Genomic DNA, 25253 nt, shown 5'->3' on the forward strand with positions numbered 1-25253 from the left:
AGTCCAGAAACCAATGTAGTCAGTCACATTGGCTGACAAGCGACGGGAATTCTAACAGATCTGAGTCACCCACTCCCCCGCAGGAAGAGGTCATCCTCTATCAGGAAGCCCACTCTGCAAATTCCCTTGTTCATCTCCCAGACTGCCACGACCATGACCCACCATGAAGCTTATTTTTCCAACCTCAGCAGCCTACCAACCCTCCTCGGCACTGACCAAATCACAATTCCCACCGGCTTCACCTTAATCCCAAGCAGCCAACAGTACTCACATGGGTGTTACTACTCCTGTGTCGAGTTCTCTGCTTAAGAAACCACTCTTTATCCCGGTGCATTTGGGTCATGGAGGACCAGCTCTTTGCTCAACTCTCCTTTCTGTGCCCAGCTGAGCTCGTGCCTTTCCAAGAACTAGTCATCAGTAAACCCCGAGGAGCTAAACTCCCCATGCCTCTTCTACCCCACTCCGACCCCAGTCTGCCAAATTTCCAGACTTCGGGAGGAGAGGCATTCCTATTAGCTTCAGGGACCATGCACACTGATGCCCCTCAAATTCCAAACACAACCCACCCCCTATCCACCCCGCAATGGTCAGCCTCCGAGGCGCCAGTATCGAGCGCCAAGAGCACACAACCCGTACAGTTGAGTCTCGGTAGCTCTATCATCCCATTGCCAGACTACAAAATCCCCAAATATCAACTCAACAAGGCCCGGAGCCGAGACCAAGACCCCCATCGAGCCTCCAGCCATTGAAAGTTTCCCAGGTCGAACCCAATGCCTTAAAGGCCAAGGCCACTAGGACCGTTTCGGTGCCCCAGGCCTCTGCACGCCAGGGGCCCGGGCCGCGTCTCCACTCCGTCCCCATTGTTGCGGGTCCCAGCGGCCCGGCGGGGAGCCGGGGGCCAGCACCGGCTCTCACCTCCCGTGCCACGGATCCGGGCCGCGCCGGACCGGGCAAGGCCTAAGGACCTCACGTTCCGCCGCACCCTCCTGGACGGTGTTTACAGCAGCCGGGACAGGGGCAGTAGTAGAGGCGGGAAGCAGCCGGCCAGGCCCGGGCGCCGCGGGCTGCCTCTGGCCGAGCGTCGGTCTTCTCCGGCGGCGGCGCTCGCAGCCTCCGCTCGCGGTCCGCGCCACAAAGCGTCCCCCTCCCGGCCCGCGCGCCCGCCCACCCGGATGGGAACATGCGCCGCCGACAGAAAAGTTCCGCTGTGAGCAGACCAGAGACCGTTCTTCCTCTGAAAAGGGTATATAGAGATTCTTTCCTGAATAAAGCCGTTTATCTACTGCTAAGGACCGTTTCAGGAGTGAATGTGGTACAGAAATCCCAGGCAGATTCCGGCCTGGTTGCATGAGTGGGTGCAACGGAATAGGTTTGCACCCGCCAGCCACCAACAAAGTGCACTGATCGCTTGCTTAATGCCTCAATTGAGCCTCGGTTCCTCCTCATTCCTCAGTTGGGGATAGACTCAGAGGTTTATGAAGAATGACGGGATGATGCATGTGCCAGGAGCAGAGATATGGGGCTCCACATTGGGATATAGTCAGTGCTAATGCTGCCAACGATGATTGCTTCTCTACTACTCTCCCCTCCAACAGAGGTTGCTCTCAACCTCCGAAGTTGATGAGCACCACGCAACTGTCACTTTTTTCCCCTTTACCCGAACCTGCCGTTCCGTTTCCTGTTGGCTGAAGCTGCCTTCAGAATTACCTGGAAGAGAAGGAGAGGCAAGAAGGATCTTTCTTAATCATGGACACACAAATGGAGATTAAGGATGATGCAAGATTTCCTCCCTAAAATTAGAAATTTCAGCGCCCTTGGGCTTGAGTTACCGATAAAAGTATATTGTTATCATACCTCTCCACTCTAGCCCCAGATTCTTTCTCCTCTCCCAAGAAGTGAATACTGGTGAAATGACGAAAAAGGAAAAAAATACTTAAGTGGATTTTTTTCTTTGAGGTTTTTATCCCTCGCGAAATTAAGAATATAAAAATTCCCTTCTCATCCCCACCTCTCTCCTCTTCTAGGCCTTCATACCTTTGGATACCAGACATGGTTAATTTCCGAGAAAAATTAGGTTATAAAAAACACAAATGTTTTCCCAAACTATGGGAATTTAAATCTACAGAAAGTGCTCCTAAAGCATCACAGCTTTCACACGTTCTCGAATTTTCCGTTCTCACTTAACCTCTTGGTTAAGTGAGATTAACTTAACTTAATTAATTCTGAGATTGGGAAATTTTACCTTGATACCCTTCTCCCTTGTCTCAAACGACTTTCCAGAAAGGCTCTGATAGCAGTTACTTGCACCTGAATGAAATTTTATCACTACCACACACGTACACACCTGGATTAATTTTAATAAATGCCGAAAAGAAACTGAAACAGAGAATGGTATAACAGAGACACCATAGGGAGAAGGAATGCATTGGATAAGAATATCCCAAGGAGGTGAACTTGAGCCAAGAATGTTAGCACTGTGAAGGATCTGGGAAGAATCCAAGGCAGAGACACCAGAGGTCAAGGGTAGTAAAAGATGCAGTAAGCCCACTTAGCCTACCCTTACAGGGTGGGAAAGCAGTCTCTTGCTCTGCAACTAGATTGTGTGGTTTTGGGGGGAATCACTGTCAGGGCTGGACCTGGGGAGGGTGTGAAGAGGCTATGGATCAATTGTCCTAAGGAATCAGTACAGATATTGTAACTGATAAATAAATTATCATGTACATTTGACAAGTCATGCAGCATAGAAACAATTGAAAAAAATCCTACAGAAAATAATTCCATTCCGTTTCCTCTGAGAAGTCCCCTATGATCTTTATCCAATTTAAAGTAGTTGCTCAATGCTGGATACAGTGGTGTGTACCTATAGTCAAGGCTGAAGCAGGAGAATCCTAAGTTCCAACCTAGAAAACATAGTGGACACTGTGACAGAAAGAAGGAAAGAATGAAAGAGAAACTACCCATCACATCACCCTATTTTATCTGTAGAGCACTTGATGCTATCTGATATTTTCTTTATCTGTTTATTATCTCTCTCCCCTAATGAGATTGTGAAGTTCAGGAAAAGAGGAACTTATCCATCTTTCAGGTTCCTCAACACCTAGAACAGTTACAGAAGAGCTCGATAAGTATCCTTTTTAAATTATTTTTTAAATACATGACAATAGTGGAATGCATTACACTCATTATTACCCATATACAGCACAGTTTTTCGTAACTCTGTATATAAAGTATATTCATGCCAAATTATGCCATTATACATGTACTCTTTTTTTGCATTACAATTCTTAATACACATATATACCACAATTTTTCATATCTCTGTTTGTATTCAGTAAGTATCCTTAATAAATATAAATTTATCTTGGCCCAATCATTGAGAGGTCTGTGAAATGAAAGGGAAGGGTAGGGGATCCCTTGGAGCTTTCAGCATGACTGACAGACCCTACTTGGATTGTAATACCCTGAGTGAGGTCATTTCTCCAAGGTTAGTACAAATCATGTGCCATGGGAAAATGAAGGGCCTCCTTGGCACAAGTTTGGGGTGCACAGGGCAATGGAAGAAGACTTGCTGAAGAAGGTCCTTTAAGTATGAAGAGGACTTGAACAGAGGACAACATGAGAAAAGGGGGGCTGGGGATGTGGCTCAAGCAGTACCGCCCTCGCCTGGCATGCGTGCGGCCCGGGTTCGATCCTCAGCACCACATACAAAGATGTTGTGTCCGCCAAAAACTAAAAAATAAATATTAAAACTCACTCTCTCTCTCTCTCTCTCTCAAAAAAATCTACTTAAAATAAACTTTATTAAAGAGACAAAAGACTTGTATATTGACAACTATAAAATATTGCTGAAATAAGACATGAATAAATACAAAGATGTCTTGTGCTCAAAGACTGGAAGACTTAATACCGTTAAGGTGGTCAATACTGCTGGGTGTGGTGGTACAGACCTATAATCCCAGCTACTCAGGAGGCTGAGACAGGAGGATCACCAGCCTCAGCAATTTAGGCATGCTGGCCAAGTGATTTTTGAGTGATAAAATTACTCAATGGGGAAAGGACAATCTTTTCAACCAGTGGTACAGGAAAAACAGGATATTGAAAGTAAAAGAATGCATTTGGTCTGAATGGTGATACACACCTGTAATTCCAGCTACCAGGAAGGCTGAGGAAAAAGGACCAGCCTCAGCAACTTAGCAAGACCCTGTCTGAAAAAATAAAAATGGCTTGGGATGTAGCTCAGTGGTAGAACACTTGCCATATGGAAGAAGTGGGTTACAGACCTAGTGCTGTTGAAAAAAAAAAGAATGCAAATCATATATCATTGGGATTGATATTTAGAATATGTACAACTATAGCAACAAAAATAAACACAATTCAGGCTAGGGTTGTGGCTCAGCAATAGAGAGTTCGCCTAGCATGTGTGAGGCCCTGGGTTCAATCCTCAACACCACATATAAATAAATAAATAAATATTGTGTCCAACAACGACTAAAAAAACAAATTAAAAAAAGAAACACATTTCAGGGGCTGGGATTGTGGCTCAGCAGTAGAGGGCTTGCCTAGCAAGGGCGGGACCCAGGTTCGATCCTCAGCATCACATAAAAAAAAAAAAATAAAGGCATTTGTTAAAAAAAAAAGAAACACAATTCAAATTACTTTACACCATATAAAAGATTATTATTTTTTTTTTTATTTTAGTACCAGGGATTGAATCCAGAGGCAAAACCACCGAACTACATCCCTAGCCCTTTTCATTTTGAAACAGAGTCTTGTTAAGTTGCTTAGGGCCTCCCTAAGTTGCAGAGGCTGGCTTTGAACTTGTGAAATTAACTTAAAGAACTAAATGTTAGATTTAAAACTATAAAACTCTTAAGGGAAAAAAAAAGTGAAAAGCTTCACTGCATTGGATTTAGCAATGATTTCTTAGTTGTCACTACAAAAGCACAAGCAGCAAAGAAAAAAATATAAACCAACTTCAGAAACACAAGTATCATGTTTTCTCTCACATATGGAATCTAGAAACAAACAAACAAAAAGACTACATGAAACTAGAAGGGGAAGGGTACTAGGAAGATGAGGGAAGGGATGGCAAAAGAAGGTAGTAGGGAGGGTGGATAAAATCAAAGTACATTATATGCTTGTATGGAAATGTCATAAATAAATAAAAGAGATTGATTTGGCTGGGCATGGTGGTTACCAGGTACACATTACTGCTTTTTTTTTTTGATAAGGGAAACAGGAATGGTCCCCACTTATGGGGCTCTAAGGTCTGGAGAGAACCTAGGGTTTTTTTTTTTTTTAAGAGTTCAAAGTGTTTTTTTTATTTTTAAAATCTGTTCTAATTAGTTACACATGACAGTAGAATAACTTCTCATTCTTCTGATTGTACATGATGTAGAGTTACACAGGTCATGTAGAGAACTTAGGGTTTTTAGGAGTTTCCTTAATTTCTTTCAATCAATGCAATTTTTCCTCAAGGAGCAAGGAAGTCAGCAATTCTCATATGCTGTGTGATCTTTTTTTGAATTCTTTTTTCTAGTTATAGTTGGACATAATATCTTTATCTTTTTGTGGTGCTGAGGATCAAACCCAGGGCCTCACGCATGAGAGGCAAGCATTCTACTACTGAGCTACAACCCCAGCCCTGCTGTGTAATCTTATACAAAATTCTCTTAATCTTTCTGAGCTAATTTCTTCATCTATAATATGGGAATAACAAGCTCTTGATGATGAGAAACAAATGGGAAGATGGTGTTGGGGATGTGGCTCAATGATAAGTCATTTGACTGGCAGTCCTGGGTTCAATCCCAGCCTTACAAAAAAAAAGGCAGAAGGAAATGGGAATAATGGCTCAAATGCTCTTTAAAACCATGAAATGTATGTACAGGATTATTTAGAGAAAAAATAGTGTCTATATTTTTTAGTTGTAGATGGACACAATACCTTTATTTATTTTTCTTCATGTGGGGCTGAGAATGAAAACCAGTGGTTCACACATGCCAGGCAAATGCTCTATCACCGAGTCACAACCCCAGCCCCAGTCCAGTCTCTACACTTTCAAGTTAATTCCTCCACCTTTTTTTTTTTTGGGGGGGGGGTTACTGGGGACTGAACTCAGGGGCATTTGACCACTGAGCAACCTCCCCAGCCCTATTTTGTATTTTATTTGATACAGGGTCTCACTGAGTTGCTAAGCTTGCTGCGCTAAGGCTGGTTTTGAACTCATCATCCTCCTATCTCAGCCTCCCAAGCCACTAGGATTACAGGTGTGCAACACTGCAACGGGCCTACCATCTTTTTCTAGGGAGAATAGGGTCTTTTCTCTGCATAGGTTGGCTGGGATTCCTGAGACTCAGCTGCACTTGTGTAATTGTCTTGGTTATAGCAGTTGTTCTTAGTGGAATTGTATCTGATTGCTCCAGATGGGAGCATGTCAGCCAATCTCAGTAGCCCCAAAGTCTGGTACAGAATTGGATTCAATGAACATGTATTTTGCCACTGCCCACCCCTGTGCCATAAGGGGATTCCGTTTCATCCAACAGAACCTGGGGATTTATTAAACAAAGACAAAAACCGCACAGTCCCTGAGGCTCCTGGGAGAGGCAGGCACACAAACATAATTAAAATACAGCCTTAACCCTGTAAGGACAGAACTATTGGCAGGGTCCTATGAAAAAACATTTTGGCTCAGATACTCGAAGGAGTCTAATCCCCTGATTGGCCACTCCTTGACCATTTCCAGGTCACCCACAGTCATCATCCAAGGTGTTGTTAATTGTTGGATGCTCAGAAATGTGTGATTGTCCAATGTGAGATTGGGCCACTTTTCCTGTTGGCTGGTAAACCTATGCCCCTGTAGTGCCCAATTGTCATATTTTCTATTATGCTTCCATAAACCCAAAGGCCAGTTCTTTTTCTGAAATTTCTTTTTTTTTTTTTTTTTTAGTTGCAGTTGGAAACAATACCTTTATTTATTTATTTATTTATTTTTATGTGGTACCAAGGATTGAACCCAGGGCCTCGCATGTGCTAGGCAAGCGCTCTACCAATGAGCCACAATCCCAGCCCCGTTTTTTCTGAAATTTCTTGACACTTCATTTCATAAATATTGGGCAGATAGTTTTGTCCCTGGAAACAGAATTATACAATTTGGTCCTAAGAACTTACATCCACATCCACTGAGGAAGCAGACCTATAGCAGGCATTAGACCAGTAGTAGTTATACCATTGTAAGAGGTAAGAGCACAGTAAATATTCACTGAAGGAGCTGCAGGAGACACCTTTGCGACTTTTTAGCCCATTCTCCCCTTTATGAAACTACCTACCCCCCATGGGTGAGTAGTTTGTGTTATGTGTCTTAACTACTAATAGCTGATTGGCCCAGAGAGAATACTTGATTAAAAGTAGGCCAAATCAATTGCATATCCAAGGAATTTGGAATCAAATTTCAAAGACACAGAAATCTCTGAAGCATCCAGGCAGAGGAAAATTGGGCTGAGAGCTCCAGAGGGAGGGAGGAAGGGAAGGACTACAGTTCCTGCCTGTGGGGTCTAAAATATACCCCCATCTCTCCTTATAATCAGAGTTCCTAGTTGTACTTAAAAGAGCTTTTGGACTGGTGTGGTGGCATATGGATTACATGCCTGTAATCCAAGCACCTTGGGAGTCTAAGGCAGGAGGAATGCAAGTTCTCGAGACCAGCCTTAGCAATTTAGTGAGGCCCTAAGCAACTTGGGAAGACCTGTCTAAAAATTAACATTTTTATTTTATTTTTGGTATGGGGATAGAACCCAGGGGTGCTTAACCACTGAGCCACATCCACAGCCCTTTAAATTTTTTGTTTTGAGACAGGGTCTCACTAAGTTGCTCAGGGCATTGATAAGTGCTGAGGCTGGCCTCAGACTAGAGATCCTCCTGCCTCAGATTCCCGAGTTCCTGGGATTACAGGTGTGTGCCACCTTGCCCAGATTAAAAATTTTAAAACTTTTAAAAGAGGGCTGGGGGTGTAGCTCAATAGTAGAGCACCCTTGGGTTCAAATCCCAGCATCAAAAAAGAAAAAAAAATTCTCTTATAAAAACTATTCTCTCATATGTAAGCATATCTGTAGTTTAAACACACAGATTTTCTAGGTGTGGTGGTACAACCTAAATGCCATTCTTTTCATTTGCCATGCTTCTGAACATATCATTTAGAATATGCTTAAAATGCTATACAGAGGGGGCTGGGGATGTGGCTCAAGCGGTAGCGCGCTCGCTTGGCATGCGTGCGGCCCGGGTTCGATCCTCAGCACCACATACAAACAAAGATGTTGTGTCTGCCGAAAACTAAAAAATAAATGTTAAAATTCTCTCTCTCTACCTCTCTCTCTCCCTCTCTCTTTAAAAAAAAAAATGCTATACAGAGGGGCTGGGGTTGTGGCTCAGCGGTATAGCACTCGTCTCTCACGTGTGAGACCCTGGGTCGATCCTCAGCACCACATAAAAATAAATAAACAAAATAAAGATATTGTGCCCATGTTTAACTAAAAAATATTTTAAAAAATGCTACACAGAAAATGTTGTCACCTTTACAACTTACCTTAATGTTTGTAAAGTGTATTTTAACACTATGTGATAAACTACATCTGAAGTCTACTGACTATTGTTGCATATTAACTGGGACTGGTGGCACATGCCTGTAATTCCAGGGGCTCAGGAGGCTAAGACAGGAGGATCACAAGTTCAAAGCCAGCCTCAGCAAAAGGGAAGCAATAAACAACTCAGTGAGACCCTGTCTCTAAATAAAATACAATATAGGGCTAGGGATGTGGCTCAGAGGTTGAGTTCTCATGAGTTCATTCCTTGGTACCAAAAAAACAAAACAAAACAAAACAAAAACCCTGAACATGGATAATTATAGCAGCTTTATTGGTAATTGCCAAAAACTGGAAGCAACCAAGATGTCCTTCAGTATATGAGTGGTTAATAAACCAAAATACATCCAAACTACCCATTCCCCCAAAGAAAGAAAGACCTGTACAAGAAAACTATAGAACATTTAAGAAATAAATTGAGGGGCTGGGGATGTAGCTCAGGCGCATGCACAAGGTCCTGGGTTCAATTCTCAGCACCACACACCAAAAAAAAAAAAAAAAAAAGAGAAGAGAGAAAGAAAGAAATTGAAAAAGACCTCAGAGATAGAAAGACTTCCCATTTTCATAGACAGGCAGAATTAACATTGTTAAAATTACCATACTACCAAAAACAATATACATATTCAGTGAAATCCCCAACAAAATACTGATGATATTCTTCACTAGAACTAGGAAAAAAACAGTCCTAAAATTCATTTGGATAAACAAAAGACTAAGAAGAACCAAAGCAATTTTAAGCCAAAAAAATAATGCTGGAGGCATCACAATACCTGACTTCAAATTATACTACAGAGCTTTAGTAACGAAACTGCCTAATACTGGCATAAAAACACACACACAGACCAATGGTACAGAGTAGAAGACACAGACAAACCTACACATCTGTAGTCAATTGATCCTTGACAAAGGTACCAAAAAACATACATTGGAGAAAAGACAGCCTCTTTATCAAATGGTGCTGGGACAACTGGTTTCCATATGCAGAAGAATAAACCTAGACCCTTATCACTCACCCTGCACAAAAATCAACTCAAAATGGATCAAAGACTTAGGAATTAGATCAGAAAACATACAACTCTTAGAAGAAAATGTAGGGTCAACACTCCAGCATATAGGAACAGGCAAGACTTTCTCAATAGGGCCTCTAAAGCTCAGGAAATAATGTCAAGAGTTAATAAATGGAATGGCATCAACTTAAAAAGCTTCTGCACAACAAAGGAAACAATTAAGAATGCGAACAGAGAACCTACAGGATGGGAAAAAAATCTTTGCTAGCTACTCTACTGACAGAAGGTTAATAAATAAATTACATAAAGAACTCAAAAACTTAACACCAAAAAAATCAAATAACCCAAATAATAAATGGTTAAATGAATTAAACAGACAATTCTCATAAGAAGAAATACAAATGGCCAACAAATATATAAAAAAATGTTCAAAATCATGAGCAATTAAATCAAAATTATACTGAGATTTCATTTCACACCACTCAGAATGACAGTCATTGAGAATACAAATAATAATGTTGGAGAGGATGTTGAGAAAAAGGAATATTTTTACACTGTTAGTGGGATTGCAAATCAGTACAACCACTATGGAAATCAACATGGAGTTTTCTCAAATGACTAGGTATGGAACCACCATATGACCTAGCTATACCACTTCTTGGTATTTATCCTGAAGTGCTGAAGTCATCTATTACAGTACTACATGTATACCCATGCTTATAGTAGCACAATTCACAATAACCAAACTACAGAACCAGTTTAGGTGTCCATCAACTGATGAATGAATAAAGAAAATGTAATATATATATATATATATATATATATATATATATATATATAACATGCATGCACAATGGAGTTTTATTTAGCCATAAAGAAAAATGAAATTAAGTCATTTGCAGGAAAATGGATGTTACATAAAATATGTTCTGTTAAGTGAAATAAGTCAAACTTAGAAGGTTAAGAATTGTATGTTTTCTCTCATATACAGAAGCTAGAGAGGAAAAATGAAAAAAAATTATGGGGGTAGATCTCATGAAATCAAAGAAAATCAAAGGGAAGAGATCAGTAGAGGAAAGAGACAAAGGGGTTGGAGATAGTGAGGGAGAGGGAAAGCGCTGGGGTGTGATATTGGCCAATTTATATTGTTATATTGTATATTGTGTGCATGTACAAATATGTAACAACAAATCCCAACAGTATATCCAAATATAATGCACCAATAATAATTAAAAGAACTTGTAAAAATGAGATAGGACCCTGTTTCTTGCCCAGCATATGAAACTCAATGAATAAAGGAAAGAATGAAAAATGAGTGACCTGCAGAAGATGCACCCATAATTTTTAAGGAGGTGAGAAAAATTACATTTTGAAAAATTACATCTTCCCATTGTTCCCTCCATCCATTTCTCTTTCCTATTTGTAGCCTGTCTTTCACCTCACCATCTACAGGATGTCTTCCCAGATTGTACCCAGCCATCACACCGAAGGTCTGGATCTCCAGACTAGTTCCTCTTTCTCCTCATCTCCTTCTCACCTGCGGAGAAAGAGGCAGACAAGAGGTTCACAAGGAGAGGCATGAGGCCGAGGAGGGAAGATAGGAAAAGGCCTTAGCTTGACTAACTCAAAACTTATACAACATGGAAAGAAAACTAAGAAAGCTGAAAAAATAAAAAAATGGGATGGGGCTGTGACTCAGTGGTAGAGCACGTGTGAGGCACTGGGTTTGATTCTCAGCACCACATAAAAAATAAAGCCAGGCACGGTGGTGTAAGCCCATAATCACAGGGGCTCTGGAGGCTGAGTCAGGAGGATAGAGAGTTCAAAGCCAGCCTTAGCAAAGGTGAGGTGCTTAGCAACTCAGTGAGACCCTGTCTCTAAATAAAATACAAAATATAGCTGGGGATATGGCTCCGTGTTTGAGTGCCCCTGAGTTTAATCCCCAGTACCAATAAATAAATAAATAATAAACAAATAAAATAAAGCCATTGTTTCCATCTACAACTAAAAAAAATGAAAAATGAATATGACTGGTTGGAGGAGCAGGGGGCAGATCAGAGGAATGGAAGAAAAACCTGTTGAAATTTGTGGGGAATCAGGCCCCCTGCTCCAGCATCCCGAATCCCAGCCCCTAAGAAAGAGGCTAGGATGCTTCCTCTTCCCTCCCCAGGGCCAGTGTCCCAACAACCCAGTGGAAGCATCAGGCTGTTTTAACCCCTCTGGGAATCAGATGCTGTCCTTTGAGGCAGCATCTTTCTCAGGCCACTGAGAGGGTAGGTAGGGGAGTGTAATAGGCCAAGCATTTCCCAGGTGCTGGCTGAATTCTCACTCCATATGCCCCTTTTATTGGGAAAGAGGAGGCGCTCTATCAGGACTGTCCTTGTAGCTGAGTTAGCCTTGGATGTGTTATTGAACTTTTTGGAGCCTTAGCTTACACATCTGTTGATTAGATCATGATGCCTACTTTATAGGATTATTGAGACAATACTTTTTTTTTTTTTTATGATACTGGAGATCAAACCCTGGGCCTCACACATGCTAGGTAAATGCTCTACCACTGAGTTACATCCCTAACCAAAGAGAACACTTTGAAGGGTGAAGTTAGGGCCTGGCAAAAAGTAAGTGTTGTGTTCAGTGACTGTCAGGTGTCTGAACTGAGTGCAGAATTCTGACCCCATCAGGGACTGGTAATTGTAAATTACTGATAAAGCCTCTGATGCTTCAGCATACCCAGACAAAGAGCAGCAGGGGCCTGTTCCTGCCATTTGCTTCTCATGAGTGCTGGTTAAGAGGGAACCATGGCACAGATATAGCAATTAAAAAAAATAAAAAGCCTACTTGGGAAGTTAAAGCAGGAGTGACACTTGAGCTCTGGAATTCAAGGCCAGCTTGGGCAACATGGAAAAATCTTTTTCTTCAAATTAATAAATAAATAAAAAGTCAACTCACCTGGGTCAGGCTAAGTTCTATATCCCCTTAGCTCATGTGATCCTAGAAAACCCTTAAGGCAAGTACTAACTTCTCCAGATTTGTCCCTCTCTCCCTCCCTCCTTCCCTCCTTCCTTGGGTTTTTCTCTAAATAGACTAATTTTCATAATAGTTTTAAGTACACAGCAAAATTAGCCAGGTGACACACACCTGTAATCCTAGTGACTTGGTAGGCTGAGGCTGACAAGTTTGAAGCCAGCCTCAACAATTTAGCAAAGCCCTAAGCAACTTAAACCCTATCTCAAAACAAAACATAAAAAAAAAGGCCAGGAATGTGGCTCAATTGTAAAATGCCCCTGGGTTCAATCCCCAATATCCCCCCAAAAGAGTTAAGTACACAACAAAATTGATCAGAAAATGCAGAGTTCCCATATACCCCCTGCCCCCACACAAACAAGGTCTCCTCATTATTAACATTCTGTACCAAAGCGGTACATTTGTACCATCTTTAAAAAATTGTCTTTTCTTTATGGTATTGGGGATCAAACCCAGGCCTTGGGGACACTAGACAAGTGCTCTAGCTACATCCCTAGCCCTGACATTTGTTATAATTGATGAACCTCCATTGACAAAGCTCTATCACCCAAAGTCCATAGTCTTTATTGGAGTTCACTCTCAGTGTTGCACTATGAATTTTGACAAATATATTATGATGACGTGTAGTTTTATTTTCCAATACAATTTTATTTTTTATCAAAATATTATGTGCCCAGTAACTTGAAAGAGTAGGAAAAAAAAGCTTACAGGAAAAACTGAGCATCTCTCTTTCCTGTCCTCCTCCTTTCTAGCCTCAGGTCCTGGTCCCAGGGGCAGAGTGGCATTTTCTTATGTAATCCTCAGCTGTAGGATGGCCACACTCTTGGCACTAGGGTAATGAACCTGTATCTGTAACATCAAAGGGAACTTGGGACAAACAGCCTATCAGAGCCAAGTGACCAGATTAGCTGAACACACCCTCTCCCTCAAGGGTCAGTCAGGCACCAATAAGATCTTTGAAAGATGTTAAGCTAGGTGTGGTGGCACACACCCGTGATCCCAGCAGCTCAGAAGACTGAGCCAAAAGGATCAAAAGTTCAAGGACAACCTGAGCAATTTCGTGAGACTTTATCTCAAAATAAAAAGGCTGAGAATTTAGCTCAGTAGTAAAGCATCCTTGGGTTCCAACCCCAGTACCAAAAATAAAACAATCAAAAATAACAAAAAAAGGAAAACCCAATATTTTTAAAATACTCACTGCCTTCTTTTATTTCAATTAATTAATTGTGGTACTGGGGATGGAACCCAGGGGCACTCTCTGAGCCCCAGCCTTTTAAATTAATTAATTTTGGGGTACCAGGGATTGAACCCAAGGGCTTTCAACCATCCCTAGCCCTTTTTAATTTTTTATTTTGAGACAGGGTCTCATTGCTTAGGGCTTTGCCAAGCCCCAAACAAGGCTGAGGCTGGCTTCGAAATTGTGGTCCTCCTGCTTCAGCCTCCCAAACTGTTGGGATTACAGGAGTGTGCCACCATACCTGGCAGCCTTTTCTTTTTTCTTAATATTTTTTTACTTGTTTTATTTATAATAAAGGTCTATTGACAACCCGGCGCCTCACACATACTCAGCTTTGCCACTGAGCCACAACCCCAGCCCCACCTGGCAGCCTTTTTATTTTTTCATCTTGAGACAGGGTCTCATCAAGTTTTCGACACTTATCTTGAACTTGCGATCTGGAACTCCTGCTTTAGCCTCCCAAGTTGCTATTTTCAGCAGTTTTTTTTGGATGAGGCAAAGTAAAGCTCAACACAGAAAGGCTGCTGGGAGCCAGGCACAGATGTGATCCTAGCTTCTAAGGAGGCTGAGAAAGGAAGGTTGCAAGTTCAAGGCCAACCTGGGCAATATAGCAAGACCCTGTCTCAAAACAAAATAAAAAGGGCCAGGGCTGGGAATGTAGCTTAGAGGTAGAAAGCTTACCTAGCATGACATAGACTTGGGGTTCAATCTCCAAAATTTTGGGGGTGGGGAAGTTTCAGAAAGGCTGTGGAATGTGAGGCTGCCTCCTAAGTGGGCTACAATCATAGCTGTATGGCCCTGAAAAATCATTCTCTTTTAGACTTTGAGATCTTCGCGTAAAAACCAAGGGGGTTGGATAGGACTCCAGGCTAATGCTGCTGTGGCTAGCAGCTTAGTCTCTGGAGCCCTTCCTGTAAGGTGATGTTTCCTGCTGCACACCTTGCAACCACCCTCAATGCAGACATTGTTACCCCCAAATTAAAAATGAAGAATTAAGCTGGGCAGAGTGGTGCCTGCCTGTATTCCTAGTGACTTGGAAAGCTGAGGCAGAAGGATCACAAGTTTGAGGCCAGCCTGGGTAACTGAGACTCTGTCTCAAAACAACAACAAAAAAAGGAAGTAGTTCAGTGGTAGAGCACTGGCGTAACATGCATGAGGTCCTGGGTTGAATCCCCAGTGCTGAAAAAAAAAATCAATCAATCAATAAATAAAGTGAAATAAAACCCCCTGTTCCTTTTTGGGGCAACAGGAGGAAGGGGCTTATTATACCCAGGGCCCCATGCATGCTACACTGAGTTACAGCCCTAGCCCCCTACTTTTTGAGACAGGGTCACCCTAAACTGCTTAGTCTAGCCTCATTTAAACTTGTGATCCTCCTGCCTCAGGCTCCTGAGTAGCTGAGATTATATAAATGTTCCACTGCTCCCAGCTATTTTTTTTTTTTTATGTTGTAGATGGACACAATACCTTTGTTTTTTTATGTGGTGCTGGGGATCAAACCCAGTGTCTCACATGTGCTAGTCAAGTGCTGTACCACCGAGCCACAACCCCAGCCCATCCCAGCTCTGTTTTTAACTTCAGGAAAATATAGGGCCCTGGACCGGGATACAGGACTCCTGGGTTCCAGGCTACCCTACCACCACTTCCTGGAATAGCAACCTTCTCTTTAAGGGATGCAACTGAGCATGTCCACTCAGTCCATAGATTGAGGATTCTTTAGAACAGGGCCAGTGATATACGCCATGTGCTGCATTCTTGTCAGCACAAGACACACAGGGTGCAGGACCAGGCACAGAACAGGAGCTGGAGCTTGAAACCTAACTTGAAACTTTTATTTGGTTTTTCGTTTTTGCTCTGTGTGTGTGTGTGTGTGTGTGTGTGTGTGTGAATTTGGGATTAAACTCAGGTGCACTTTACCACTGATTGCATCTCTAGTCCTTTTTCTTTTTTTTTTCATTTTTTAACGAGACTGCTGATTCTCATTAGGTTGCTGAAGCTGGCCTTAAACTTGCAATCCTCCTGCCTCAGTTTCCTGAGTCTCTGGGACTGTAGGTATGTACCACTGTGCCCAGCAGTTCTTTCTTTTCATTCTTTTTTTTTTTTTTTTTTTTTGTGTGTGTGTGTGTGTAAAGAATTGAACCTAGGGTTTTATCACTGAACTACATCCACGGCCCTTTTTATTTTTATTTCAAGATGGGATTTTGCAAAGTATCTTAGGGCCTTGCTAAATTGCTGGGATTGACCTCAAACTTCTGATCCAGTTGCTGTGCATATAGGCATGTGCTACCACATCCAGCTGTTTGTTTTAAAATCAGGTTTCCATTTAAGTGGCTCTCCCCACCTACCACATACAAACCATGATCTTCCAAAGCAGTGATTGCCTTTCCATATTTTATGGAATAGAGATTTTCCCTTCTTCCTGTTTTCTCCTCTGGGTTGGTTCCTGGGGAGGTGGGGGTCTTGTACTCTGGAGAGATCTGACATTGGACATTCCTGTTTCTTCCTCTCTTCCTCTGAGCAGTTCAACAGCTGCTTTTCTTTCTTTTTATTTTGGTACTAGGGATTGAACCCAGTGGTGCTTAACTATTGAGCCATCAGTCTGTTTTATTTTTAATTTGAGACAGGGCCTTGCTAAGTTTCTGAGGCTAGTCTTGAACTTGCAATCTTCCTGCCTCAGTTCTCCTGAGTCAGTCTTTGGGATTACAGGAGTGTTCCAATGCACCAGGCTAGGGCTGCTTTTCAGTGTAGCAGGATCTGGTAGCATGAATTTTCCCAGGAAATAGAATATTCAAATGGATGATGGATGGCACTGAGAGGAAGATTTGGTCCTAGATCAGGGATCTTAATCCCCTTTCCATGGCAATTCCATATGGACTCAGTTGGATCAAAGATCCTCCCCTCTCCAAGGAGATCTCAACCAAGGACCACAACTACAATGCCCCAGCACATCTAACCTTTTGGCAATGACTGATACCTGAGAAACTGTGCTCATCTCCAGTTCTGTGATAGATCCCCTCATCTACCTCAATATAAGGCTGGTCTAATGATTCCTTTCAGGCCCCACACTCAAGCATCCAAAGGCTGCTTTTGAAGTCCTTCCTCCCAACGAGTCATGCCCACTTGTCCCTGGTTGTCCTCTGGTCCAGTGGGAAGGCAGACAGCTTTGTGACTTCACAAAAATCTATCTTGTGGCAAGACTGATCCTGGTGAAACAGGAGGTGGGCAGAGGGAACTCTCCTCAGGAACATCATGTAACTTTCCATAGAGACACCCCCACCTCTAAGGGAATGAAGAAGAGCTGCCCTGCGGTAAGTGCCCAGGTTACCCTCTATGACTAGAAATGCTTTTCCTTGATGACTTTGACTTCCAGGCCTAACTGGAAGTTCCAGGATATATTGCCAGATATATCTCAGAGGTCCAGGCCTATGGCAGCCAGGTTTCTGGAGGGGCAGAAATTATTGCAGGTGATGGTGGTGGTGTATTCTTGTCCTTCAAACTGAAGTTCAGACCAACTTCCTACCATTAGACAAAGTCATTCTTCTCTAGGTCCATTTGAATGAAGAGAACTGATAGAGTGGGGATTGAATCTTCGTTAGGGTCAGCCCCAGCAGTTATTTCCCAAAGTACATTCAACCAGAGATCCCTGAATCCCATAGAAAGATCTTGTAGCTATATATAAATATTGCCAAAAATCCAGGGGCTTGTGGGAACTTGATGGCCAATATAGACTGCTCTCCACTGTTGTTTCCTCATGAATCTGAGGCAAAAAAGCTGGGGATGCTTGCTTCTAAACTTCCCTGCACCTAGTCCCCAAACTTTCAACTGTACCTGCAGTATGTCTCTGGGAAGAGCAGGTTCCCAGGAGTTAGGATGATAATTGCCTGCCTTATTAGGGGATTAGGCCCAGGGAAAATCTGGAAGGCAGAATTTAACTCTCTTCAAGCCCGCTTTGTGCTGGGCTTGTGAGGGTGGTCCAGGGCACACCATCTCTGAAAACCCCCTTTGGCCTCTACTTTGATTATGACATCACTATTCTGCCAGAGAACCAAGAAAGTTCTGTGCAAGGATTCCAAACGTGGGCTTCCTCTCTGCAGGAGGGCAGGGTGGATAGGCTGGTTTGGGAGGAGTGCCATGTTTTATTTCACATTCAGAGGGGTCCTTGACCTTAACTACCCTTCACCCTTAATTAGCTGTAGCCCTTTCAAGAATAAGGAGGCCTAGAGAAGATTCTCCTGCCTCCACTCTCTGGCCTTTTCAGTTTTAGGTTCTCTAATGGAACAGGAAGTTGGACAGGTGATCAAAAGTGGCTGTTCCATTACTTTTCAGTCTTTCTGAAAATGTGCCCTGGGATTTTTTTGGTATGGAGCTTTTTTTCTTACTTAAATGCAGAGAGCTATGCTGGACTTGGTGACACATGCTTTTGCTTTTACTCACAGCAACTCAGAGGCTGAGGCAGGAGGATCACAAGTCCAGATCAGCATTGGCAACTTAGCAAAACCCTATTTCAAAAAAAAAAAAAAGGCAGAGGGCAGTGGTATAGTTCAGTGGTAGAGTGCTCCTGGGTTCAATCCTTAGTACCCCCCCCAACATATTAATTTAATTAAATTTAAAAATGCAGAGAACTTGAGCTTCTCCAGACAGCAGTAATGGGAACAAAGAGAATCCATCCAGGGCTGAGGGAGTCCTAAAGAACTCCAATAGGTACAGTGAGAGACAAAGAACAATCAAAGGTAAGAATAGCTATCACTTACCTAGCACTTACTATGTGTTAGGGACACATTAAACACTTTACATTTAATTCTCATAACAGTGCTGGAAAAGAGATGCTATCCCCATTTTCCAGGTAGGGAAATTGAAGTTCAAGAGAACTGAAGTAACAACCAAGGTTCACAGCTGGTAAATGGGAATACCAGTAATGGAACCCAGGCCTGTCTGTCTCCAAAGCTGGACTCAACCACAGTGCTATCCATTCCCCCAAACTCCAAAAGAGTAAATGATACTATTTTTGCATCCCTATTCATCAGCAAGGGTGTTAGAGAAGGCCAGATGCTGGAAATTTGAGCCTTTTTTTTTTTAATATTTATTTATTTTTTGGCGGACACAACATCTTCGTTTGTATGTGGTGCTGAGGATCGAACCCAGGCCGCACGCATGCCAGGCGAGCGCGCTACCGCTTGAGCCACATCCCCAGCCCGAAATTTGAGCCTTATTATCATTCAGATCATGTTTTTGGATAAGGAGTTGCTTAGATCTTTGCTTAGACCTAGATAATCTTTAACAAGACTCATTGGGAAGCAGCTGTTCTGATTTGCTTCTAACCATTTTGCAGATGATTAAAGTGAGGCCCTGGGGGCCACAGGAGGGGAGTCCTTGGGGTCTGTGGCTGAGCAGTGGCTCTGAGGTAGGGTTGACAGATAAAATATAGATTCAGATAAAATTTAATTTCAGATAAACAATAATTTAAGTGTACTAAATATTACATGGCTTCTCTGTCTGGCTGGGAACCTGGTACATGGAAACTGGGTAGAGATGAGAAATTGAGGCCACTGCCTCATTTCTCACTTGAATCCCTGGCCCCTTTATGAGAGCAGGAGGTGCAGGCTGACTTCTGGAGACTATAGCTGCTGCATCAACTGGATGAGGTGGGGGCTTAAACTGTTGTCTTTTCTTTTTCCTTTTTTTCTTTGTTGGTATATGAGATTGAACCCAGGGGTGTTTTACCATGACCAACATCCTCAGGCCTTTTGATTTTTATTTTGAGACAGGGTCTCACTGAGTTGCTTAGGGCCTCGATAAGTTGCTAAGGCTAGCCTTGAACTTGCGATCCTCCTGAGCCTTTGGGATTACAGGGGAGCACTACTGTGCCCTGCTTACACTGTTGTCTTTTTGGAGCCTCATCTGCTTTCTCTGTAATCTGAGTGTGGTAAACATGGATATAATTGATAGGAGTTGTCACTTTCCATATCTCTTGGAGAAGGGGATAGTGTTACCTCTACTAATTTTTCTGGAGAACTGATGAGGCCCCCCCAGGCAGGGGAGGGGTACCTGGTGAATAGTTGAGACTTTCTGTCTAGGCTGAAGACCCTGAACCTGGCAGCCCTGATTCTATTCTTGGTGGTTCCAATGACACATAAGAAGAGCACAAGTGATTGTGGGACAATGGCCTCACCTCCCAGTTCTTGGGAAATGTAGGAGAAAGCATGGAGTTGTTGGGGTGGCACTAGGGTCAGGTGAGCCTAGAAAGAGGCACCAGGAAAGAAACAGTCATAGAAAGGTGGGGAGGGGAAGAGAGTGAGAAGGGAGGTGTAGCTTGAAGTCCAGAGGACCTGGTACTATGGATTTTCCAACCCAGGGAATGGATAGCTTGGGATAGGGACAAATAGAGCATATCTAAGATTGTAGCCCTGGTCCTGGGGCTAGGTCTGGGCCCTGATTACCCTTTTTCTGCTGCTGGGGAGCCCTGTGAGCATGACTCCTCCCCTTTTCAGATGGGGGTTTCTTTATCAGGCATATACCATAAGGAGGGAGGGACAGAAGGGAGCAAGGCAGGACAGAGTCCAGAGATATTATGTCAAAGAGGCCAAGAAATCTCATTCTGATGATTTAGAACTGAATGTGCCAGAACCAAGCTTGGTGTGGACCTGGATTATCTGTAGCTTTGTGTTTATATATGCATAGGTTTGAAAGTGTTTGCTGTAAGGACTGGTACCTAACACACAAATGTGCATGTCTGTTAATCTGGCATGTGTGAGTAATACTTATCCTTTGAAATGTGCCATTGAGTACTCTTGGAATGTGTGTGCACCTAGGAAAGCCTGGGTGCTGCCCCTTCCCCTTCTCAGGATACGGTTCTGGGGATGCCTGCAAGTGTGTAGCTCTGTGTTTGGGTGGGGGCTGACAGGGATAGAAGGCTGCAATAGTTAAAGTGTGAGATTCTTGAGGGAGCTGCTGCTGGACAGGCCCTGTATGTCTCCTACTTTTACTTTCCCAGTCTCCTAGGTCCTGGCTTCTTCAAATTCCTTCCTTGATGCCCCTGGCTCTCTTCACCAACCCAGGACCCCAGGCTGGGTTTCTATAGGAGAGCAGTGCCATCTGGTGACAAGCTGAAGCAGTGCCAGGAGCTCTGGTGAGTTGCACTTTGGGATCCCACAAAGGCTCTTTGAGAACTTCAGGCAGTCACCATGGGATGGCTAGACCACAGACAGAGGGAGGACATCTAAGTTTGAGAACTGCATTTCTATGCATCATTGGGTTCATGGCCCAAGGAGGCATGGTAGGAAATTTGTCTGGAATATTGGAGAAAAGGCATAAGCAGGTTGAGCCCAGCCTCTGGACACTGATTCAACTGTCTGGATTCAGATTTTTCATCTGTAAAAACCTGTTAACCATACCTACCCTATGGGGTGGTAGTGAAAGAGTGTGGCTAAAATACTTGGCTTAGAGGCAAGCTTGCTGTAAGATCAAAGTAAATGGTAGTGACCATTGCTGTTATAGGCAAAGTTCAAGAAGCACAGGAGGAGAGCTGTGTGTTGTGGCAGAAGGGGTTGCAGAAAGGTGACATGTCTAGCACAATTCTAGAATCTGGGTCTTGAGCAGCTGCTGCTCCAAGTTAAACATTTAAATGAGGAAGGAAGATCTCTCTGGAAAGAGGAAAATAAGATCTGGTGGGAATGGAATCAAGAGACCCAATATCCAGGTTTATTACTAACTATGGAATCTGAGTATGGCAGCAGACCATGGGAATGCACAGAAACTTGCTCAGACTCTAAGATGAACTGTGGGATCTTACTGAGATTCTGGACAATTGTGGACTTAATGTTTATCTCTCATGTTCCCACAAAGGATCTCTGAATCAAAGTCAAGACTCAGTTCTGACTCTGCTGCTCACTGGCTGCATTAGTTAAGACATTTACTCTCTGAGCCTTACTTTTCCCAACTGTTAAATGAAGAAATTGAATTAGATGACCTTTGAGGTCAGTCCTGCCTGCCTTCATCTATTTTTCTTTTTTGGTACTGAGAATTGAGCCCTAGGGGTGCTCTAACCCTGAGCTACAAGCTCTTTTCTTTCTCCCTGCCTCGCCATACTGGGGATTGAGCCCGGGGGCTCTACCACTGAGCTACATCCCCAGCCCCCCCCACCCCCTTTTTTTCTTATTTTGAGACAGGGTCTGAGGCTGGATAGGAACTTGGGATTCTCCTGTTTCAGCCTCTAGAGCGACTGTTAGGTGCATACCAGCACACTCAGCCATATATGGGCTTTTGATTTTTCATTTCTCTTCTTCACATATGGTAACTGGCAATAAATATTAATTGATTCCTACAGGATTTGTCTAACAGAAAGACAAAAAACTAGAGACTTCTGTATGAGTACTGTACTTTCTGATATGCCCATGGGAAATATTTTCTTTGTTCCTGGTATATTCGAGGAATGATATGGGAAATAGGAGAATAACACAGAACCTCTCCGCTGACACACAGCGCAGAATAAAACACTGAAAAAGTATCAAGCAGTACAGTCCGGTTGTAGAAGAATCGAGTCCCTTACTTTTCGCTTCCGTCTTCCCAAGCAGCCAATGAGTACAGGGCAGTTTAGCTTCAACGTAGAAAACTACATGTCCCGGCAGCCAATGCGCGGGACGAAGAGCTTAGGCGCCAATCGGCACTGGCGTCCCTAGACGCGAAACTTCATTTCCCAGGCGTCCTCGGGGCGCTTCGATTTTCTTTTTTTTTTCCACCCTCCGCCTCCGCTCTTTTAGGCGTTCTACTCCCGCCCTCTGCTCGCTATCCTCGCGCCAACTCGGCGCGCGCGCACTCGCGCGCGGGGCACGTAGCACGCGAGTGACGCATAATATGTGGGCCGCTCTGGAGCCGTGGTCGCGCTGTGTGTGTGAGTGCGGGTGAGTGAGTGCGGGACCTGAGGCAGTGTGTGTGAACTGTGTCCGCTGGCGGGGTCAGGGGGAAAGCGGCGGAGCCGCCTAGGAAGGTGAGTGGGGAAAGGAGGGAGATGGCTCTTTGGGAGGGGCACAAGGAAACGGCACGCAGCCGGTGGAGCGGGAGAGTGGGCGCCGGACTGGGGGAGGGGCGGCACCTGCTTGGGCCGCCGGCGGGGAGGGGGCGGGCCGCGCCGCCGGAGTGGCTGGGCCCGGGGCCTGACAGGACTTTTTCTCCGGATTCCTGGCCTGGGGGCGGGGCCTCCAGTTCTTTCTCTAGTCCCTTAAGAAGCTTCCCGAGAGTAACTCTTCCGCCCGGAGTGGGGGGCAGGGGTGTGCCCGCCCCTACCTGGAGGCGGGGGGCGCCTTTCATTTCCCTTGTCACCTCTTTTCTGCCAATTCTTGCGTCTCCGTTCCGTACGGTCTGGGGGGTTCCATCTTCTTTGCCGTACGGCGGCCCCCTTCCCGGACTGTGTCTCCGCCTCCAGCTCCAGTCACCTGGGCGGGCTCTCCCCTCCCTCGGCCTCGTGCCACCTCCCCCTGCACCCGCCCAACTCTTGGACCCGGCGCGGGGGTGGAGCTCTTCAGTAACTCCTCCCACCAGTGACGGAGGCGGGAGTGTAGAGAAAGGTTTGCGGGTCCGGCGCCCAGGAGGCAAACCTCGGATTGCCCGCCAAGCTTCCTTGGGATTCTGTTTCCAGGGGTTATAGTTGTTTTCAGTTGTGATGTCTGAGAACTTTACTTCTCTTCCGAGACGGTTTCTGTCTCGCTTCCTCTTACTGCAGTGGTATAGTTGAAGAAGTAGTTTTTGTAATGTTTGTTGTACTTTTTGAGTTACAAAAAGTAACAATCATGTCCTGTTGCTCTCGTTTTTTCCCTACTTCCTGTGACTTTTCAGTGAAGCCTTTTAATTTGTCTACATGTTTTAATTATTAGTTTACACTAGCATCTTCTTGTTGGGAACGCTTTGTTAATATTTAGAGTGTGAGGTTCATTGGTTAGCGTCATCCTGAATTTTTTTTTCCGGTTTATTGGAGTTTACCTTTAAGGTTTATGTAAGCTTGTTTATTTAGACTTTAGGAATTGATTTAGTGTTTTTCTGAAGGATTTGGGTTTTAAATCATGGCGGGTATTCCTTACCCATTTTTGAGTGGTGGTGTATTTTTGGATGTTAAGAAAGTAACAGAATTTGGGAAAGGAGGGAAATCTTTTCGTATTCAGCATCTTTTGCTTAGTTTGCTGACACAGTGTTTTACTGTTCTACTGGCGTGCAGTTATTAAATTTAATAGAGGAGAATGAACCATGTATTAAATTGAAGTGATTTGAATTGGTTTACTACCAGTTGTATTGTTTTTGTAAAGGAGATGGTCATGTACAATAAGATGAAGTTGCACATGATCTCTTATGTCACAGGGATTATTAACTTTTTATGTGAAACTCTACAATTACATGCGCCCCCCTCCCTTTGTGGCACTAGAAACTGAACCGGGGTGCTCTAACATTGAGTTACATTCCTAGCCCTTTTTAATTTTTATTTTGAGACAGGGTTCCCTTAAGTTGCTGAGGCTGGCCTCCAAATTATGATCCTCCTGCCTCAGCTTTTGGAGTGGCTTGTATCACAGACATGCACATCCAGCTTTTTCTTTTTCTTTTTTTGAAGGTACTGGAACCATGCCCAGTGGTGCACGCCTGTAATTCCATTGGTTTGGGAGGCTGAAGTAGGAGGATTGCAGGTTCAAAGCCAGCCTCAGCAATGTCTCTGAGCAACTTATCGAGATCCTGTCTCAAAATATAAGAAAGGGCTGGGGCTGGGGCTGTGGCTCAGTGGTTAAGTGCCCCTGGATTAAACCCCTGGCCCACCCCCCCACCCCCCCAAAAAAAAAAAAAATACTGGATTTTGAACTCATGACTTCTGTCATGCTATGCACATGCTCTACCACTGGGTTACAGCAGTTTTAACAAGGAAGGGTGCTTATAGATATTTGTTTTAGGATTGTAACCTTCCTAAAGGTTTTTTTTTTTTTTTTGATTCAGGATCAGACCTCCCCACCTTGCAGCCCTGGGGATCAAACCCAGGGTCTCATGCATGTTGGGCCGGCACTCTTATCACTGAACTGTATCCCTAGCCTCAGAATCGTTTTTTTAACAAAATTTTTTGTATTTATTGATGGACAGAGTGCCTTAATTTCGTTTATTTTTTATATGATACTAAGAATTGAACCTAGTGCCTCACACGTTCTAGGCAAGCATTCTGCCAATTGAGCTAAAGCTCTAGCCCCACAATCAGTTTTTTTAAAATACATTTTTAATTGTAGATGAACTCAATACCTTTATTTATTTCTATGTGATGCTGAGGATTGAACCCAGTGCCTCACACATGCTGGGCAAGTGCTCTACCACTGAGCCACAACCCCAGTCCCA

General features: G+C 43.6%; 2 protein-coding genes across 7 annotated transcripts in view; one reads left to right on the plus strand and one right to left on the minus strand.

Annotated features, from left to right (window-relative positions):
• The window catches only part of Rad54l2 (RAD54 like 2), a 159120-nt gene extending 135846 nt beyond the window's left edge, over positions 1-23274 (minus strand). For 3 of the 4 annotated variants that reach the window (XM_027934025.2, XM_071615675.1, XM_071615674.1), the window contains exon 1: positions 916-1098. The gene's annotated coding sequence lies outside the window, so the exon portion shown is untranslated. Of the gene's footprint in view, positions 1-915; positions 1099-23216 lie in introns of those variants that run through there. The other variant, XM_071615676.1, reaches the window with a different exon arrangement.
• Positions 22715-25253, plus strand: part of Dcaf1 (DDB1 and CUL4 associated factor 1) — a 69258-nt gene continuing 66719 nt past the window's right edge. For 2 of the 3 annotated variants that reach the window (XM_027933722.3, XM_071615673.1), the window contains exon 1: positions 22722-22884. The gene's annotated coding sequence lies outside the window, so the exon portion shown is untranslated. Of the gene's footprint in view, positions 22885-25253 lie in introns of all 3 variants that reach the window. The other variant, XM_071615672.1, reaches the window with a different exon arrangement.

Source organism: Marmota flaviventris, chromosome 8 (genome assembly GCF_047511675.1).
Source record: "Marmota flaviventris isolate mMarFla1 chromosome 8, mMarFla1.hap1, whole genome shotgun sequence".
NCBI classification, from domain to species: Eukaryota; Metazoa; Chordata; class Mammalia; order Rodentia; family Sciuridae; genus Marmota; species Marmota flaviventris.